The sequence below is a fragment of the Hypomesus nipponensis genome, chromosome 24 (genome assembly GCF_054491055.1).
Source record: "Hypomesus nipponensis isolate SF chromosome 24, ASM5449105v1, whole genome shotgun sequence".
In the NCBI taxonomy this organism is placed as follows: domain Eukaryota; kingdom Metazoa; phylum Chordata; class Actinopteri; order Osmeriformes; family Osmeridae; genus Hypomesus; species Hypomesus nipponensis.
In genome coordinates this window covers 460,001-475,000 of record NC_140384.1, presented here as the reverse complement: position 1 = coordinate 475,000, position 15,000 = coordinate 460,001, and the positions used below count along the sequence as shown (strand labels likewise).

At 46.8% G+C, this 15,000-nt stretch overlaps 39 non-coding genes and 12 pseudogenes across 39 annotated transcripts in view; all 51 read left to right on the top strand.

Annotated features, from left to right (window-relative positions):
* Positions 1 to 117, top strand: part of LOC146228669 (5S ribosomal RNA) — a 119-nt gene extending 2 nt beyond the window's left edge. Inside the window, exon 1 of the ribosomal RNA XR_014742731.1 lies at positions 1 to 117. This exon is cut by the window's left edge and continues 2 nt beyond it. This is a non-coding gene — a ribosomal RNA (5S ribosomal RNA).
* A 188-nt stretch (positions 118 to 305) lies between these two features.
* Positions 306 to 424, top strand: LOC146228668 (5S ribosomal RNA). Its single transcript, XR_014742730.1, has one exon. It is a non-coding gene; the product is annotated as a 5S ribosomal RNA (ribosomal RNA).
* A 178-nt stretch (positions 425 to 602) lies between these two features.
* LOC146228667 (5S ribosomal RNA) lies at positions 603 to 721 on the top strand. The gene has a single exon (XR_014742729.1). It is a non-coding gene; the product is annotated as a 5S ribosomal RNA (ribosomal RNA).
* A 178-nt stretch (positions 722 to 899) lies between these two features.
* Positions 900 to 1,018, top strand: LOC146228666 (5S ribosomal RNA). Its single transcript, XR_014742728.1, has one exon. It is a non-coding gene; the product is annotated as a 5S ribosomal RNA (ribosomal RNA).
* A 178-nt stretch (positions 1,019 to 1,196) lies between these two features.
* LOC146228665 (5S ribosomal RNA) lies at positions 1,197 to 1,315 on the top strand (annotated as a pseudogene).
* A 176-nt stretch (positions 1,316 to 1,491) lies between these two features.
* Positions 1,492 to 1,610, top strand: LOC146228664 (5S ribosomal RNA). The gene has a single exon (XR_014742727.1). It is a non-coding gene; the product is annotated as a 5S ribosomal RNA (ribosomal RNA).
* Positions 1,611 to 1,782: 172 nt separating this feature from the next.
* Positions 1,783 to 1,901, top strand: LOC146228663 (5S ribosomal RNA). Its single transcript, XR_014743574.1, has one exon. It is a non-coding gene; the product is annotated as a 5S ribosomal RNA (ribosomal RNA).
* A 186-nt stretch (positions 1,902 to 2,087) lies between these two features.
* LOC146228662 (5S ribosomal RNA) lies at positions 2,088 to 2,205 on the top strand (annotated as a pseudogene).
* A 176-nt stretch (positions 2,206 to 2,381) lies between these two features.
* On the top strand, positions 2,382 to 2,500 carry LOC146228661 (5S ribosomal RNA; annotated as a pseudogene).
* A 182-nt stretch (positions 2,501 to 2,682) lies between these two features.
* Positions 2,683 to 2,801, top strand: LOC146228660 (5S ribosomal RNA). Its single transcript, XR_014745508.1, has one exon. It is a non-coding gene; the product is annotated as a 5S ribosomal RNA (ribosomal RNA).
* A 176-nt stretch (positions 2,802 to 2,977) lies between these two features.
* On the top strand, positions 2,978 to 3,096 carry LOC146228659 (5S ribosomal RNA). Its single transcript, XR_014742726.1, has one exon. It is a non-coding gene; the product is annotated as a 5S ribosomal RNA (ribosomal RNA).
* Positions 3,097 to 3,280: 184 nt separating this feature from the next.
* Positions 3,281 to 3,399, top strand: LOC146228658 (5S ribosomal RNA). Its single transcript, XR_014743562.1, has one exon. It is a non-coding gene; the product is annotated as a 5S ribosomal RNA (ribosomal RNA).
* Positions 3,400 to 3,575: 176 nt separating this feature from the next.
* LOC146228657 (5S ribosomal RNA) lies at positions 3,576 to 3,694 on the top strand. Its single transcript, XR_014742725.1, has one exon. It is a non-coding gene; the product is annotated as a 5S ribosomal RNA (ribosomal RNA).
* Positions 3,695 to 3,865: 171 nt separating this feature from the next.
* LOC146228656 (5S ribosomal RNA) lies at positions 3,866 to 3,984 on the top strand. Its single transcript, XR_014742724.1, has one exon. It is a non-coding gene; the product is annotated as a 5S ribosomal RNA (ribosomal RNA).
* A 168-nt stretch (positions 3,985 to 4,152) lies between these two features.
* LOC146228655 (5S ribosomal RNA) lies at positions 4,153 to 4,271 on the top strand. Its single transcript, XR_014742723.1, has one exon. It is a non-coding gene; the product is annotated as a 5S ribosomal RNA (ribosomal RNA).
* A 166-nt stretch (positions 4,272 to 4,437) lies between these two features.
* Positions 4,438 to 4,556, top strand: LOC146228654 (5S ribosomal RNA). Its single transcript, XR_014742722.1, has one exon. It is a non-coding gene; the product is annotated as a 5S ribosomal RNA (ribosomal RNA).
* Positions 4,557 to 4,738: 182 nt separating this feature from the next.
* Positions 4,739 to 4,857, top strand: LOC146228653 (5S ribosomal RNA). Its single transcript, XR_014742720.1, has one exon. It is a non-coding gene; the product is annotated as a 5S ribosomal RNA (ribosomal RNA).
* A 178-nt stretch (positions 4,858 to 5,035) lies between these two features.
* On the top strand, positions 5,036 to 5,154 carry LOC146228652 (5S ribosomal RNA; annotated as a pseudogene).
* A 172-nt stretch (positions 5,155 to 5,326) lies between these two features.
* Positions 5,327 to 5,445, top strand: LOC146228651 (5S ribosomal RNA). Its single transcript, XR_014742719.1, has one exon. It is a non-coding gene; the product is annotated as a 5S ribosomal RNA (ribosomal RNA).
* Positions 5,446 to 5,611: 166 nt separating this feature from the next.
* Positions 5,612 to 5,730, top strand: LOC146228650 (5S ribosomal RNA). The gene has a single exon (XR_014743551.1). It is a non-coding gene; the product is annotated as a 5S ribosomal RNA (ribosomal RNA).
* A 170-nt stretch (positions 5,731 to 5,900) lies between these two features.
* Positions 5,901 to 6,019, top strand: LOC146228649 (5S ribosomal RNA). Its single transcript, XR_014742718.1, has one exon. It is a non-coding gene; the product is annotated as a 5S ribosomal RNA (ribosomal RNA).
* A 168-nt stretch (positions 6,020 to 6,187) lies between these two features.
* Positions 6,188 to 6,306, top strand: LOC146228648 (5S ribosomal RNA). The gene has a single exon (XR_014743540.1). It is a non-coding gene; the product is annotated as a 5S ribosomal RNA (ribosomal RNA).
* A 188-nt stretch (positions 6,307 to 6,494) lies between these two features.
* Positions 6,495 to 6,612, top strand: LOC146228647 (5S ribosomal RNA; annotated as a pseudogene).
* Positions 6,613 to 6,788: 176 nt separating this feature from the next.
* On the top strand, positions 6,789 to 6,907 carry LOC146228646 (5S ribosomal RNA; annotated as a pseudogene).
* Positions 6,908 to 7,089: 182 nt separating this feature from the next.
* On the top strand, positions 7,090 to 7,208 carry LOC146228645 (5S ribosomal RNA). Its single transcript, XR_014745507.1, has one exon. It is a non-coding gene; the product is annotated as a 5S ribosomal RNA (ribosomal RNA).
* Positions 7,209 to 7,384: 176 nt separating this feature from the next.
* LOC146228644 (5S ribosomal RNA) lies at positions 7,385 to 7,503 on the top strand. Its single transcript, XR_014742717.1, has one exon. It is a non-coding gene; the product is annotated as a 5S ribosomal RNA (ribosomal RNA).
* Positions 7,504 to 7,685: 182 nt separating this feature from the next.
* On the top strand, positions 7,686 to 7,804 carry LOC146228643 (5S ribosomal RNA). Its single transcript, XR_014743529.1, has one exon. It is a non-coding gene; the product is annotated as a 5S ribosomal RNA (ribosomal RNA).
* Positions 7,805 to 7,980: 176 nt separating this feature from the next.
* LOC146228642 (5S ribosomal RNA) lies at positions 7,981 to 8,099 on the top strand. The gene has a single exon (XR_014742716.1). It is a non-coding gene; the product is annotated as a 5S ribosomal RNA (ribosomal RNA).
* A 176-nt stretch (positions 8,100 to 8,275) lies between these two features.
* LOC146228641 (5S ribosomal RNA) lies at positions 8,276 to 8,394 on the top strand (annotated as a pseudogene).
* Positions 8,395 to 8,564: 170 nt separating this feature from the next.
* LOC146228640 (5S ribosomal RNA) lies at positions 8,565 to 8,683 on the top strand. The gene has a single exon (XR_014746061.1). It is a non-coding gene; the product is annotated as a 5S ribosomal RNA (ribosomal RNA).
* A 166-nt stretch (positions 8,684 to 8,849) lies between these two features.
* LOC146228639 (5S ribosomal RNA) lies at positions 8,850 to 8,968 on the top strand. The gene has a single exon (XR_014743518.1). It is a non-coding gene; the product is annotated as a 5S ribosomal RNA (ribosomal RNA).
* A 170-nt stretch (positions 8,969 to 9,138) lies between these two features.
* Positions 9,139 to 9,257, top strand: LOC146228638 (5S ribosomal RNA). The gene has a single exon (XR_014742714.1). It is a non-coding gene; the product is annotated as a 5S ribosomal RNA (ribosomal RNA).
* A 180-nt stretch (positions 9,258 to 9,437) lies between these two features.
* On the top strand, positions 9,438 to 9,555 carry LOC146228637 (5S ribosomal RNA; annotated as a pseudogene).
* A 178-nt stretch (positions 9,556 to 9,733) lies between these two features.
* On the top strand, positions 9,734 to 9,852 carry LOC146228636 (5S ribosomal RNA; annotated as a pseudogene).
* A 186-nt stretch (positions 9,853 to 10,038) lies between these two features.
* LOC146228635 (5S ribosomal RNA) lies at positions 10,039 to 10,157 on the top strand. Its single transcript, XR_014745504.1, has one exon. It is a non-coding gene; the product is annotated as a 5S ribosomal RNA (ribosomal RNA).
* A 174-nt stretch (positions 10,158 to 10,331) lies between these two features.
* LOC146228634 (5S ribosomal RNA) lies at positions 10,332 to 10,450 on the top strand. Its single transcript, XR_014742713.1, has one exon. It is a non-coding gene; the product is annotated as a 5S ribosomal RNA (ribosomal RNA).
* A 184-nt stretch (positions 10,451 to 10,634) lies between these two features.
* On the top strand, positions 10,635 to 10,753 carry LOC146228633 (5S ribosomal RNA). Its single transcript, XR_014743507.1, has one exon. It is a non-coding gene; the product is annotated as a 5S ribosomal RNA (ribosomal RNA).
* Positions 10,754 to 10,929: 176 nt separating this feature from the next.
* Positions 10,930 to 11,048, top strand: LOC146228632 (5S ribosomal RNA). The gene has a single exon (XR_014742712.1). It is a non-coding gene; the product is annotated as a 5S ribosomal RNA (ribosomal RNA).
* A 170-nt stretch (positions 11,049 to 11,218) lies between these two features.
* On the top strand, positions 11,219 to 11,337 carry LOC146228631 (5S ribosomal RNA). The gene has a single exon (XR_014742711.1). It is a non-coding gene; the product is annotated as a 5S ribosomal RNA (ribosomal RNA).
* A 172-nt stretch (positions 11,338 to 11,509) lies between these two features.
* Positions 11,510 to 11,628, top strand: LOC146228630 (5S ribosomal RNA). Its single transcript, XR_014742710.1, has one exon. It is a non-coding gene; the product is annotated as a 5S ribosomal RNA (ribosomal RNA).
* A 166-nt stretch (positions 11,629 to 11,794) lies between these two features.
* On the top strand, positions 11,795 to 11,913 carry LOC146228629 (5S ribosomal RNA). The gene has a single exon (XR_014742708.1). It is a non-coding gene; the product is annotated as a 5S ribosomal RNA (ribosomal RNA).
* A 182-nt stretch (positions 11,914 to 12,095) lies between these two features.
* On the top strand, positions 12,096 to 12,214 carry LOC146228628 (5S ribosomal RNA). Its single transcript, XR_014742707.1, has one exon. It is a non-coding gene; the product is annotated as a 5S ribosomal RNA (ribosomal RNA).
* Positions 12,215 to 12,390: 176 nt separating this feature from the next.
* On the top strand, positions 12,391 to 12,509 carry LOC146228627 (5S ribosomal RNA; annotated as a pseudogene).
* Positions 12,510 to 12,675: 166 nt separating this feature from the next.
* On the top strand, positions 12,676 to 12,794 carry LOC146228626 (5S ribosomal RNA). The gene has a single exon (XR_014742706.1). It is a non-coding gene; the product is annotated as a 5S ribosomal RNA (ribosomal RNA).
* A 182-nt stretch (positions 12,795 to 12,976) lies between these two features.
* LOC146228625 (5S ribosomal RNA) lies at positions 12,977 to 13,095 on the top strand. Its single transcript, XR_014742705.1, has one exon. It is a non-coding gene; the product is annotated as a 5S ribosomal RNA (ribosomal RNA).
* Positions 13,096 to 13,273: 178 nt separating this feature from the next.
* LOC146228624 (5S ribosomal RNA) lies at positions 13,274 to 13,392 on the top strand (annotated as a pseudogene).
* A 170-nt stretch (positions 13,393 to 13,562) lies between these two features.
* LOC146228623 (5S ribosomal RNA) lies at positions 13,563 to 13,681 on the top strand. Its single transcript, XR_014742704.1, has one exon. It is a non-coding gene; the product is annotated as a 5S ribosomal RNA (ribosomal RNA).
* A 164-nt stretch (positions 13,682 to 13,845) lies between these two features.
* On the top strand, positions 13,846 to 13,964 carry LOC146228622 (5S ribosomal RNA). Its single transcript, XR_014743495.1, has one exon. It is a non-coding gene; the product is annotated as a 5S ribosomal RNA (ribosomal RNA).
* Positions 13,965 to 14,132: 168 nt separating this feature from the next.
* LOC146228621 (5S ribosomal RNA) lies at positions 14,133 to 14,251 on the top strand. The gene has a single exon (XR_014742703.1). It is a non-coding gene; the product is annotated as a 5S ribosomal RNA (ribosomal RNA).
* Positions 14,252 to 14,433: 182 nt separating this feature from the next.
* On the top strand, positions 14,434 to 14,552 carry LOC146228620 (5S ribosomal RNA). Its single transcript, XR_014742702.1, has one exon. It is a non-coding gene; the product is annotated as a 5S ribosomal RNA (ribosomal RNA).
* A 178-nt stretch (positions 14,553 to 14,730) lies between these two features.
* Positions 14,731 to 14,849, top strand: LOC146228619 (5S ribosomal RNA; annotated as a pseudogene).
* Positions 14,850 to 15,000: the final 151 nt, after the last annotated feature.

Below are 15,000 nucleotides of genomic sequence, written 5' to 3'. Positions count from 1 at the left end.
GTACGGCCATACCAGCCTGGCAACGCCCGATCTCGTCTGATCTCGGAAGCTAAGCAGGGTCGGGCCTGGTTAGTACTTGGATGGGAGACCGCCTGGGAATACCAGGTGCTGTATGCTCTTTTGCTCATTCACTTAGAAACTGAAATCTTGCAATATGCACAAGTAGTCCTTCATGAAAGGGGCTGGAAGCTGTTTTCATTTTGACACGAGAGAGAGAGAGAGAGAGAGAGAGAGAGAGAGACCACCTTGCATTGTCAATTGCTAAATCTGTATATGGATAAGTAGCCTATGGTTGTCAACTTATTTCGTACGGCCATACCAGCCTGGCAACGCCCGATCTCGTCTGATCTCGGAAGCTAAGCAGGGTCGGGCCTGGTTAGTACTTGGATGGGAGACCGCCTGGGAATACCAGGTGCTGTATGCTCTTTTGCTCATTCACTTAGAAACTGAAATCTTGCAATATGCACAAGTAGTCCTTCATGAAAGGGGCTGGAAGCTGTTTTCATTTTGACACGAGAGAGAGAGAGAGAGAGAGAGACTACCTTGCATTGTCAATTGCTAAATCTGTATATGGATAAGTAGCCTATGGTTGTCAACTTATTTCGTACGGCCATACCAGCCTGGCAACGCCCGATCTCGTCTGATCTCGGAAGCTAAGCAGGGTCGGGCCTGGTTAGTACTTGGATGGGAGACCGCCTGGGAATACCAGGTGCTGTATGCTCTTTTGCTCATTCACTTAGAAACTGAAATCTTGCAATATGCACAAGTAGTCCTTCATGAAAGGGGCTGGAAGCTGTTTTCATTTTGACACGAGAGAGAGAGAGAGAGAGAGAGACCACCTTGCATTGTCAATTGCTAAATCTGTATATGGATAAGTAGCCTATGGTTGTCAACTTATTTCGTACGGCCATACCAGCCTGGCAACGCCCGATCTCGTCTGATCTCGGAAGCTAAGCAGGGTCGGGCCTGGTTAGTACTTGGATGGGAGACCGCCTGGGAATACCAGGTGCTGTATGCTCTTTTGCTCATTCACTTAGAAACTGAAATCTTGCAATATGCACAAGTAGTCCTTCATGAAAGGGGCTGGAAGCTGTATTCATTTTGACACGAGAGAGAGAGAGAGAGAGAGAGACCACCTTGCATTGTCAATTGCTAAATCTGTATATGGATAAGTAGCCTATGGTTGTCAACTTATTTTGTACGGCTATACCAGCCTGGCAACGCCCGATCTCGTCTGATCTCGGAAGCTAAGCATGGTCGGGCCTGGTTAGTACTTGGATGGGAGACCGCCTGGGAATACCAGGTGCTGTATGCTCTTTTGCTCATTCACTTAGAAACTGAAATCTTGCAATATGCACAAGTAGTCCTTCATGAAAGGGGCTGGAAGCTGTTTTCATTTTGACACGAGAGAGAGAGAGAGAGAGAGACCACCTTGCATTGTCAATTGCTAAATCTGTATATGGATAAGTAGCCTATGGTTGTCAACTTATTTCGTACGGCCATACCAGCCTGGCAACGCCCGATCTCGTCTGATCTCGGAAGCTAAGCAGGGTCGGGCCTGGTTAGTACTTGGATGGGAGACCGCCTGGGAATACCAGGTGCTGTATGCTCATTCACTTAGAAACTGAAATCTTGCAATATGCACAAGTAGTCCTTCATGAAAGGGGCTGGAAGCTGTTTTCATTTTGACACGAGAGGGAGAGAGAGAGAGAGAGAGACCACCTTGCATTGTCAATTGCTAAATCTGTATATGGATAAGTAGCCTATGGTTGTCAACTTATTTCGTACGGCCATACCAGCCTGGCAACGCCCGATCTCGTCTGATCTCGGAAGCTAAGCAGGGTTGGGCCTGGTTAGTACTTGGATGGGAGACCGCCTGGGAATACCAGGTGCTGTATGCTCTTTTGCTCATTCACTTAGAAACTGAAATCTTGCAATATGCACAAGTAGTCCTTCATGAAAGGGGCTGGAAGCTGTTTTCATTTTGACACGAGAGAGAGAGAGAGAGAGAGAGAGAGAGAGACTACCTTGCATTGTCAATTGCTAAATCTGTATATGGATAAGTAGCCTATGGTTGTCAACTTATTTTGTACGGCTATACCAGCCTGGCAACGCCCGATCTCGTCTGATCTCGGAGCTAAGCAGGGTCGGGCCTGGTTAGTACTTGGATGGGAGACCGCCTGGGAATACCAGGTGCTGTATGCTCTTTTGCTCATTCACTTAGAAACTGAAATCTTGCAATATGCACAAGTAGTCCTTCATGAAAGGGGCTGGAAGCTGTTTTCATTTTGACACGAGAGAGAGAGAGAGAGAGAGACCACCTTGCATTGTCAATTGCTAAATCTGTATATGGATAAGTAGCCTATGGTTGTCAACTTATTTTGTACGGCTATACCAGCCTGGCAACGCCCGATCTCGTCTGATCTCGGAAGCTAAGCATGGTCGGGCCTGGTTAGTACTTGGATGGGAGACCGCCTGGGAATACCAGGTGCTGTATGCTCTTTTGCTCATTCACTTAGAAACTGAAATCTTGCAATATGCACAAGTAGTCCTTCATGAAAGGGGCTGGAAGCTGTTTTCATTTTGACACGAGAGAGAGAGAGAGAGAGAGAGAGAGACTACCTTGCATTGTCAATTGCTAAATCTGTATATGGATAAGTAGCCTATGGTTGTCAACTCATTTCGTACGGCCATACCAGCCTGGCAATGCCCGATCTCGTCTGATCTCGGAAGCTAAGCAGGGTCGGGCCTGGTTAGTACTTGGATGGGAGACCGCCTGGGAATACCAGGTGCTGTATGCTCTTTTGCTCATTCACTTAGAAACTGAAATCTTGCAATATGCACAAGTAGTCCTTCATGAAAGGGGCTGGAAGCTGTTTTCATTTTGACACGAGAGAGAGAGAGAGAGAGAGACCACCTTGCATTGTCAATTGCTAAATCTGTATATGGATAAGTAGCCTATGGTTGTCAACTTATTTCGTACGGCCATACCAGCCTGGCAACGCCCGATCTCGTCTGATCTCGGAAGCTAAGCAGGGTCGGGCCTGGTTAGTACTTGGATGGGAGACCGCCTGGGAATACCAGGTGCTGTATGCTCTTTTGCTCATTCACTTAGAAACTGAAATCTTGCAATATGCACAAGTAGTCCTTCATGAAAGGGGCTGGAAGCTGTTTTCATTTTGACACGAGAGAGAGAGAGAGAGAGAGAGAGAGAGACCACCTTGCATTGTCAATTGCTAAATCTGTATATGGATAAGTAGCCTATGGTTGTCAACTTATTTCGTACGGCCATACCAGCCTGGCAACGCCCGATCTCGTCTGATCTCGGAAGCTAAGCAGGGTTGGGCCTGGTTAGTACTTGGATGGGAGACCGCCTGGGAATACCAGGTGCTGTATGCTCTTTTGCTCATTCACTTAGAAACTGAAATCTTGCAATATGCACAAGTAGTCCTTCATGAAAGGGGCTGGAAGCTGTTTTCATTTTGACACGAGAGAGAGAGAGAGAGAGAGACCACCTTGCATTGTCAATTGCTAAATCTGTATATGGATAAGTAGCCTATGGTTGTCAACTTATTTCGTACGGCCATACCAGCCTGGCAACGCCCGATCTCGTCTGATCTCGGAAGCTAAGCAGGGTCGGGCCTGGTTAGTACTTGGATGGGAGACCGCCTGGGAATACCAGGTGCTGTATGCTCCTTTGCTCATTCACTTAGAAACTGAAATCTTGCAATATGCACAAGTAGTCCTTCATGAAATGGGCTGGAAGCTGTTTTCATTTTGACACAGAGAGAGAGAGAGAGACCACCTTGCATTGTCAATTGCTAAATCTGTATATGGATAAGTAGCCTATGGTTGTCAACTTATTTCGTACGGCCATACCAGCCTGGCAACGCCCGATCTCGTCTGATCTCGGAAGCTAAGCAGGGTCGGGCCTGGTTAGTACTTGGATGGGAGACCGCCTGGGAATACCAGGTGCTGTATGCTCTTTTGCTCATTCACTTAGAAACTGAAATCTTGCAATATGCACAAGTAGTCCTTCATGAAAGGGGCTGGAAGCTGTTTTCATTTTGACACGAGAGAGAGAGAGACTACCTTGCATTGTCAATTGCTAAATCTGTATATGGATAAGTAGCCTATGGTTGTCAACTTATTTCGTACGGCCATACCAGCCTGGCAACGCCCGATCTCGTCTGATCTCGGAAGCTAAGCAGGGTCGGGCCTGGTTAGTACTTGGATGGGAGACCGCCTGGGAATACCAGGTGCTGTATGCTCTTTTGCTCATTCACTTAGAAACTGAAATCTTGCAATATGCACAAGTAGTCCTTCATGAAAGGGGCTGGAAGCTGTTTTCATTTTGACACGAGAGAGAGAGACTACCTTGCATTGTCAATTGCTAAATCTGTATATGGATAAGTAGCCTATGGTTGTCAACTTATTTCGTACGGCCATACCAGCCTGGCAACGCCCGATCTCGTCTGATCTCGGAAGCTAAGCAGGGTCGGGCCTGGTTAGTACTTGGATGGGAGACCGCCTGGGAATACCAGGTGCTGTATGCTCTTTTGCTCATTCACTTAGAAACTGAAATCTTGCAATATGCACAAGTAGTCCTTCATGAAAGGGGCTGGAAGCTGTTTTCATTTTGACACGAGAGAGAGAGAGAGAGAGAGAGAGAGACCACCTTGCATTGTCAATTGCTAAATCTGTATATGGATAAGTAGCCTATGGTTGTCAACTTATTTCGTACGGCCATACCAGCCTGGCAACGCCCGATCTCGTCTGATCTCGGAAGCTAAGCAGGGTCGGGCCTGGTTAGTACTTGGATGGGAGACCGCCTGGGAATACCAGGTGCTGTATGCTCTTTTGCTCATTCACTTAGAAACTGAAATCTTGCAATATGCACAAGTAGTCCTTCATGAAAGGGGCTGGAAGCTGTATTCATTTTGACACGAGAGAGAGAGAGAGAGAGAGAGACCACCTTGCATTGTCAATTGCTAAATCTGTATATGGATAAGTAGCCTATGGTTGTCAACTTATTTTGTACGGCTATACCAGCCTGGCAACGCCCGATCTCGTCTGATCTCGGAAGCTAAGCATGGTCGGGCCTGGTTAGTACTTGGATGGGAGACCGCCTGGGAATACCAGGTGCTGTATGCTCTTTTGCTCATTCACTTAGAAACTGAAATCTTGCAATATGCACAAGTAGTCCTTCATGAAAGGGGCTGGAAGCTGTTTTCATTTTGACACGAGAGAGAGAGAGAGAGACCACCTTGCATTGTCAATTGCTAAATCTGTATATGGATAAGTAGCCTATGGTTGTCAACTTATTTCGTACGGCCATACCAGCCTGGCAACGCCCGATCTCGTCTGATCTCGGAAGCTAAGCAGGGTCGGGCCTGGTTAGTACTTGGATGGGAGACCGCCTGGGAATACCAGGTGCTGTATGCTCATTCACTTAGAAACTGAAATCTTGCAATATGCACAAGTAGTCCTTCATGAAAGGGGCTGGAAGCTGTTTTCATTTTGACACGAGAGAGAGAGAGAGAGAGACCACCTTGCATTGTCAATTGCTAAATCTGTATATGGATAAGTAGCCTATGGTTGTCAACTTATTTCGTACGGCCATACCAGCCTGGCAACGCCCGATCTCGTCTGATCTCGGAAGCTAAGCAGGGTTGGGCCTGGTTAGTACTTGGATGGGAGACCGCCTGGGAATACCAGGTGCTGTATGCTCTTTTGCTCATTCACTTAGAAACTGAAATCTTGCAATATGCACAAGTAGTCCTTCATGAAAGGGGCTGGAAGCTGTTTTCATTTTGACACGAGAGAGAGAGAGAGACCACCTTGCATTGTCAATTGCTAAATCTGTATATGGATAAGTAGCCTATGGTTGTCAACTTATTTCGTACGGCCATACCAGCCTGGCAACGCCCGATCTCGTCTGATCTCGGAAGCTAAGCAGGGTCGGGCCTGGTTAGTACTTGGATGGGAGACCGCCTGGGAATACCAGGTGCTGTATGCTCATTCACTTAGAAACTGAAATCTTGCAATATGCACAAGTAGTCCTTCATGAAAGGGGCTGGAAGCTGTTTTCATTTTGACACGAGAGAGAGAGAGAGAGAGAGACCACCTTGCATTGTCAATTGCTAAATCTGTATATGGATAAGTAGCCTATGGTTGTCAACTTATTTCGTACGGCCATACCAGCCTGGCAACGCCCGATCTCGTCTGATCTCGGAAGCTAAGCAGGGTTGGGCCTGGTTAGTACTTGGATGGGAGACCGCCTGGGAATACCAGGTGCTGTATGCTCTTTTGCTCATTCACTTAGAAACTGAAATCTTGCAATATGCACAAGTAGTCCTTCATGAAAGGGGCTGGAAGCTGTTTTCATTTTGACACGAGAGAGAGAGAGAGAGAGAGAGAGAGAGAGAGACTACCTTGCATTGTCAATTGCTAAATCTGTATATGGATAAGTAGCCTATGGTTGTCAACTTATTTTGTACGGCTATACCAGCCTGGCAACGCCCGATCTCGTCTGATCTCGGAGCTAAGCAGGGTCGGGCCTGGTTAGTACTTGGATGGGAGACCGCCTGGGAATACCAGGTGCTGTATGCTCTTTTGCTCATTCACTTAGAAACTGAAATCTTGCAATATGCACAAGTAGTCCTTCATGAAAGGGGCTGGAAGCTGTTTTCATTTTGACACGAGAGAGAGAGAGAGAGAGAGACCACCTTGCATTGTCAATTGCTAAATCTGTATATGGATAAGTAGCCTATGGTTGTCAACTTATTTTGTACGGCTATACCAGCCTGGCAACGCCCGATCTCGTCTGATCTCGGAAGCTAAGCATGGTCGGGCCTGGTTAGTACTTGGATGGGAGACCGCCTGGGAATACCAGGTGCTGTATGCTCTTTTGCTCATTCACTTAGAAACTGAAATCTTGCAATATGCACAAGTAGTCCTTCATGAAAGGGGCTGGAAGCTGTTTTCATTTTGACACGAGAGAGAGAGAGAGAGAGAGAGAGAGACTACCTTGCATTGTCAATTGCTAAATCTGTATATGGATAAGTAGCCTATGGTTGTCAACTCATTTCGTACGGCCATACCAGCCTGGCAATGCCCGATCTCGTCTGATCTCGGAAGCTAAGCAGGGTCGGGCCTGGTTAGTACTTGGATGGGAGACCGCCTGGGAATACCAGGTGCTGTATGCTCTTTTGCTCATTCACTTAGAAACTGAAATCTTGCAATATGCACAAGTAGTCCTTCATGAAAGGGGCTGGAAGCTGTTTTCATTTTGACACGAGAGAGAGAGAGAGAGAGAGACCACCTTGCATTGTCAATTGCTAAATCTGTATATGGATAAGTAGCCTATGGTTGTCAACTTATTTCGTACGGCCATACCAGCCTGGCAACGCCCGATCTCGTCTGATCTCGGAAGCTAAGCAGGGTCGGGCCTGGTTAGTACTTGGATGGGAGACCGCCTGGGAATACCAGGTGCTGTATGCTCTTTTGCTCATTCACTTAGAAACTGAAATCTTGCAATATGCACAAGTAGTCCTTCATGAAAGGGGCTGGAAGCTGTTTTCATTTTGACACGAGAGAGAGAGAGAGAGAGAGAGAGAGACCACCTTGCATTGTCAATTGCTAAATCTGTATATGGATAAGTAGCCTATGGTTGTCAACTTATTTCGTACGGCCATACCAGCCTGGCAACGCCCGATCTCGTCTGATCTCGGAAGCTAAGCAGGGTTGGGCCTGGTTAGTACTTGGATGGGAGACCGCCTGGGAATACCAGGTGCTGTATGCTCTTTTGCTCATTCACTTAGAAACTGAAATCTTGCAATATGCACAAGTAGTCCTTCATGAAAGGGGCTGGAAGCTGTTTTCATTTTGACACGAGAGAGAGAGAGAGAGAGAGACCACCTTGCATTGTCAATTGCTAAATCTGTATATGGATAAGTAGCCTATGGTTGTCAACTTATTTCGTACGGCCATACCAGCCTGGCAACGCCCGATCTCGTCTGATCTCGGAAGCTAAGCAGGGTCGGGCCTGGTTAGTACTTGGATGGGAGACCGCCTGGGAATACCAGGTGCTGTATGCTCTTTTGCTCATTCACTTAGAAACTGAAATCTTGCAATATGCACAAGTAGTCCTTCATGAAAGGGGCTGGAAGCTGTATTCATTTTGACACGAGAGAGAGAGAGAGAGAGAGACCACCTTGCATTGTCAATTGCTAAATCTGTATATGGATAAGTAGCCTATGGTTGTCAACTTATTTTGTACGGCTATACCAGCCTGGCAACGCCCGATCTCGTCTGATCTCGGAAGCTAAGCATGGTCGGGCCTGGTTAGTACTTGGATGGGAGACCGCCTGGGAATACCAGGTGCTGTATGCTCTTTTGCTCATTCACTTAGAAACTGAAATCTTGCAATATGCACAAGTAGTCCTTCATGAAAGGGGCTGGAAGCTGTTTTCATTTTGACACGAGAGAGAGAGAGAGACCACCTTGCATTGTCAATTGCTAAATCTGTATATGGATAAGTAGCCTATGGTTGTCAACTTATTTCGTACGGCCATACCAGCCTGGCAACGCCCGATCTCGTCTGATCTCGGAAGCTAAGCAGGGTCGGTCCTGGTTAGTACTTGGATGGGAGACCGCCTGGGAATACCAGGTGCTGTATGCTCATTCACTTAGAAACTGAAATCTTGCAATATGCACAAGTAGTCCTTCATGAAAGGGGCTGGAAGCTGTTTTCATTTTGACACGAGAGAGAGAGAGAGAGAGACCACCTTGCATTGTCAATTGCTAAATCTGTATATGGATAAGTAGCCTATGGTTGTCAACTTATTTCGTACGGCCATACCAGCCTGGCAACGCCCGATCTCGTCTGATCTCGGAAGCTAAGCAGGGTTGGGCCTGGTTAGTACTTGGATGGGAGACCGCCTGGGAATACCAGGTGCTGTATGCTCTTTTGCTCATTCACTTAGAAACTGAAATCTTGCAATATGCACAAGTAGTCCTTCATGAAAGGGGCTGGAAGCTGTTTTCATTTTGACACGAGAGAGAGAGAGAGACCACCTTGCATTGTCAATTGCTAAATCTGTATATGGATAAGTAGCCTATGGTTGTCAACTTATTTCGTACGGCCATACCAGCCTGGCAACGCCCGATCTCGTCTGATCTCGGAAGCTAAGCAGGGTCGGGCCTGGTTAGTACTTGGATGGGAGACCGCCTGGGAATACCAGGTGCTGTATGCTCATTCACTTAGAAACTGAAATCTTGCAATATGCACAAGTAGTCCTTCATGAAAGGGGCTGGAAGCTGTTTTCATTTTGACACGAGAGAGAGAGAGAGAGAGAGAGAGAGAGAGAGACTACCTTGCATTGTCAATTGCTAAATCTGTATATGGATAAGTAGCCTATGGTTGTCAACTTATTTTGTACGGCTATACCAGCCTGGCAACGCCCGATCTCGTCTGATCTCGGAGCTAAGCAGGGTCGGGCCTGGTTAGTACTTGGATGGGAGACCGCCTGGGAATACCAGGTGCTGTATGCTCTTTTGCTCATTCACTTAGAAACTGAAATCTTGCAATATGCACAAGTAGTCCTTCATGAAAGGGGCTGGAAGCTGTTTTCATTTTGACACGAGAGAGAGAGAGAGAGAGAGAGACCACCTTGCATTGTCAATTGCTAAATCTGTATATGGATAAGTAGCCTATGGTTGTCAACTTATTTTGTACGGCTATACCAGCCTGGCAACGCCCGATCTCGTCTGATCTCGGAAGCTAAGCATGGTCGGGCCTGGTTAGTACTTGGATGGGAGACCGCCTGGGAATACCAGGTGCTGTATGCTCTTTTGCTCATTCACTTAGAAACTGAAATCTTGCAATATGCACAAGTAGTCCTTCATGAAAGGGGCTGGAAGCTGTTTTCATTTTGACACGAGAGAGAGAGAGAGAGAGAGAGAGAGAGAGACTACCTTGCATTGTCAATTGCTAAATCTGTATATGGATAAGTAGCCTATGGTTGTCAACTCATTTCGTACGGCCATACCAGCCTGGCAATGCCCGATCTCGTCTGATCTCGGAAGCTAAGCAGGGTCGGGCCTGGTTAGTACTTGGATGGGAGACCGCCTGGGAATACCAGGTGCTGTATGCTCTTTTGCTCATTCACTTAGAAACTGAAATCTTGCAATATGCACAAGTAGTCCTTCATGAAAGGGGCTGGAAGCTGTTTTCATTTTGACACGAGAGAGAGAGAGAGAGAGACCACCTTGCATTGTCAATTGCTAAATCTGTATATGGATAAGTAGCCTATGGTTGTCAACTTATTTCGTACGGCCATACCAGCCTGGCAACGCCCGATCTCGTCTGATCTCGGAAGCTAAGCAGGGTCGGGCCTGGTTAGTACTTGGATGGGAGACCGCCTGGGAATACCAGGTGCTGTATGCTCTTTTGCTCATTCACTTAGAAACTGAAATCTTGCAATATGCACAAGTAGTCCTTCATGAAAGGGGCTGGAAGCTGTTTTCATTTTGACACGAGAGAGAGAGAGAGAGAGAGAGAGAGAGACCACCTTGCATTGTCAATTGCTAAATCTGTATATGGATAAGTAGCCTATGGTTGTCAACTTATTTCGTACGGCCATACCAGCCTGGCAACGCCCGATCTCGTCTGATCTCGGAAGCTAAGCAGGGTTGGGCCTGGTTAGTACTTGGATGGGAGACCGCCTGGGAATACCAGGTGCTGTATGCTCTTTTGCTCATTCACTTAGAAACTGAAATCTTGCAATATGCACAAGTAGTCCTTCATGAAAGGGGCTGGAAGCTGTTTTCATTTTGACACGAGAGAGAGAGAGAGAGAGAGACCACCTTGCATTGTCAATTGCTAAATCTGTATATGGATAAGTAGCCTATGGTTGTCAACTTATTTCGTACGGCCATACCAGCCTGGCAACGCCCGATCTCGTCTGATCTCGGAAGCTAAGCAGGGTCGGGCCTGGTTAGTACTTGGATGGGAGACCGCCTGGGAATACCAGGTGCTGTATGCTCCTTTGCTCATTCACTTAGAAACTGAAATCTTGCAATATGCACAAGTAGTCCTTCATGAAATGGGCTGGAAGCTGTTTTCATTTTGACACAAGAGAGAGAGAGAGACCACCTTGCATTGTCAATTGCTAAATCTGTATATGGATAAGTAGCCTATGGTTGTCAACTTATTTCGTACGGCCATACCAGCCTGGCAACGCCCGATCTCGTCTGATCTCGGAAGCTAAGCAGGGTCGGGCCTGGTTAGTACTTGGATGGGAGACCGCCTGGGAATACCAGGTGCTGTATGCTCTTTTGCTCATTCACTTAGAAACTGAAATCTTGCAATATGCACAAGTAGTCCTTCATGAAAGGGGCTGGAAGCTGTTTTCATTTTGACACGAGAGAGAGAGAGAGAGACTACCTTGCATTGTCAATTGCTAAATCTGTATATGGATAAGTAGCCTATGGTTGTCAACTTATTTCGTACGGCCATACCAGCCTGGCAACGCCCGATCTCGTCTGATCTCGGAAGCTAAGCAGGGTCGGGCCTGGTTAGTACTTGGATGGGAGACCGCCTGGGAATACCAGGTGCTGTATGCTCTTTTGCTCATTCACTTAGAAACTGAAATCTTGCAATATGCACAAGTAGTCCTTCATGAAAGGGGCTGGAAGCTGTTTTCATTTTGACACGAGAGAGAGAGACTACCTTGCATTGTCAATTGCTAAATCTGTATATGGATAAGTAGCCTATGGTTGTCAACTTATTTCGTACGGCCATACCAGCCTGGCAACGCCCGATCTCGTCTGATCTCGGAAGCTAAGCAGGGTCGGGCCTGGTTAGTACTTGGATGGGAGACCGCCTGGGAATACCAGGTGCTGTATGCTCTTTTGCTCATTCACTTAGAAACTGAAATCTTGCAATATGCACAAGTAGTCCTTCATGAAAGGGGCTGGAAGCTGTTTTCATTTTGACACGAGAGAGAGAGAGAGAGAGAGAGAGAGACCACCTTGCATTGTCAATTGCTAAATCTGTATATGGATAAGTAGCCTATGGTTGTCAACTTATTTCGTACGGCCATACCAGCCTGGCAACGCCCGATCTCGTCTGATCTCGGAAGCTAAGCAGGGTCGGGCCTGGTTAGTACTTGGATGGGAGACCGCCTGGGAATACCAGGTGCTGTATGCTCTTTTGCTCATTCACTTAGAAACTGAAATCTTGCAATATGCACAAGTAGTCCTTCATGAAAGGGGCTGGAAGCTGTATTCATTTTGACACGAGAGAGAGAGAGAGAGAGAGACCACCTTGCATTGTCAATTGCTAAATCTGTATATGGATAAGTAGCCTATGGTTGTCAACTTATTTTGTACGGCTATACCAGCCTGGCAACGCCCGATCTCGTCTGATCTCGGAAGCTAAGCATGGTCGGGCCTGGTTAGTACTTGGATGGGAGACCGCCTGGGAATACCAGGTGCTGTATGCTCTTTTGCTCATTCACTTAGAAACTGAAATCTTGCAATATGCACAAGTAGTCCTTCATGAAAGGGGCTGGAAGCTGTTTTCATTTTGACACGAGAGAGAGAGACTACCTTGCATTGTCAATTGCTAAATCTGTATATGGATAAGTAGCCTATGGTTGTCAACTTATTTCGTACGGCCATACCAGCCTGGCAACGCCCGATCTCGTCTGATCTCGGAAGCTAAGCAGGGTCGGGCCTGGTTAGTACTTGGATGGGAGACCGCCTGGGAATACCAGGTGCTGTATGCTCTTTTGCTCATTCACTTAGAAACTGAAATCTTGCAATATGCACAAGTAGTCCTTCATGAAAGGGGCTGGAAGCTGTTTTCATTTTGACACGAGAGAGAGAGAGAGAAAGAGAGAGAGACCACCTTGCATTGTCAATTGCTAAATCTGTATATGGATAAGTAGCCTATGGTTGTCAACTTATTTCGTACGGCCATACCAGCCTGGCAACGCCCGATCTCGTCTGATCTCGGAAGCTAAGCAGGGTCGGGCCTGGTTAGTACTTGGATGGGAGACCGCCTGGGAATACCAGGTGCTGTATGCTCTTTTGCTCATTCACTTAGAAACTGAAATCTTGCAATATGCACAAGTAGTCCTTCATGAAAGGGGCTGGAAGCTGTATTCATTTTGACACGAGAGAGAGAGAGAGAGAGAGAGACCACCTTGCATTGTCAATTGCTAAATCTGTATATGGATAAGTAGCCTATGGTTGTCAACTTATTTTGTACGGCTATACCAGCCTGGCAACGCCCGATCTCGTCTGATCTCGGAAGCTAAGCATGGTCGGGCCTGGTTAGTACTTGGATGGGAGACCGCCTGGGAATACCAGGTGCTGTATGCTCTTTTGCTCATTCACTTAGAAACTGAAATCTTGCAATATGCACAAGTAGTCCTTCATGAAAGGGGCTGGAAGCTGTTTTCATTTTGACACGAGAGAGAGAGAGAGACCACCTTGCATTGTCAATTGCTAAATCTGTATATGGATAAGTAGCCTATGGTTGTCAATTTATTTCGTACGGCCATACCAGCCTGGCAACGCCCGATCTCGTCTGATCTCGGAAGCTAAGCAGGGTCGGGCCTGGTTAGTACTTGGATGGGAGACCGCCTGGGAATACCAGGTGCTGTATGCTCATTCACTTAGAAACTGAAATCTTGCAATATGCACAAGTAGTCCTTCATGAAAGGGGCTGGAAGCTGTTTTCATTTTGACACGAGAGGGAGAGAGAGAGACCACCTTGCATTGTCAATTGCTAAATCTGTATATGGATAAGTAGCCTATGGTTGTCAACTTATTTCGTACGGCCATACCAGCCTGGCAACGCCCGATCTCGTCTGATCTCGGAAGCTAAGCAGGGTTGGGCCTGGTTAGTACTTGGATGGGAGACCGCCTGGGAATACCAGGTGCTGTATGCTCTTTTGCTCATTCACTTAGAAACTGAAATCTTGCAATATGCACAAGTAGTCCTTCATGAAAGGGGCTGGAAGCTGTTTTCATTTTGACACGAGAGAGAGAGAGACTACCTTGCATTGTCAATTGCTAAATCTGTATATGGATAAGTAGCCTATGGTTGTCAACTTATTTCGTACGGCCATACCAGCCTGGCAACGCCCGATCTCGTCTGATCTCGGAAGCTAAGCAGGGTCGGGCCTGGTTAGTACTTGGATGGGAGACCGCCTGGGAATACCAGGTGCTGTATGCTCTTTTGCTCATTCACTTAGAAACTGAAATCTTGCAATATGCACAAGTAGTCCTTCATGAAAGGGGCTGGAAGCTGTTTTCATTTTGACACGAGAGAGAGAGAGAGAGAGAGAGAGAGACCACCTTGCATTGTCAATTGCTAAATCTGTATATGGATAAGTAGCCTATGGTTGTCAACTTATTTCGTACGGCCATACCAGCCTGGCAACGCCCGATCTCGTCTGATCTCGGAAGCTAAGCAGGGTCGGGCCTGGTTAGTACTTGGATGGGAGACCGCCTGGGAATACCAGGTGCTGTATGCTCTTTTGCTCATTCACTTAGAAACTGAAATCTTGCAATATGCACAAGTAGTCCTTCATGAAAGGGGCTGGAAGCTGTATTCATTTTGACACGAGAGAGAGAGAGAGAGAGAGAGACCACCTTGCATTGTCAATTGCTAAATCTGTATATGGATAAGTAGCCTATGGTTGTCAACTTATTTTGTACGGCTATTCCAGCCTGGCAACGCCCGATCTCGTCTGATCTCGGAAGCTAAGCATGGTCGGGCCTGGTTAGTACTTGGATGGGAGACCGCCTGGGAATACCAGGTGCTGTATGCTCTTTTGCTCATTCACTTAGAAACTGAAATCTTGCAATATGCACAAGTAGTCCTTCATGAAAGGGGCTGGAAGCTGTTTTCATTTTGACACGAGAGAGAGAGAGACTACCTTGCATTGTCAATTGCTAAATCTGTATATGGATAAGTAGCCT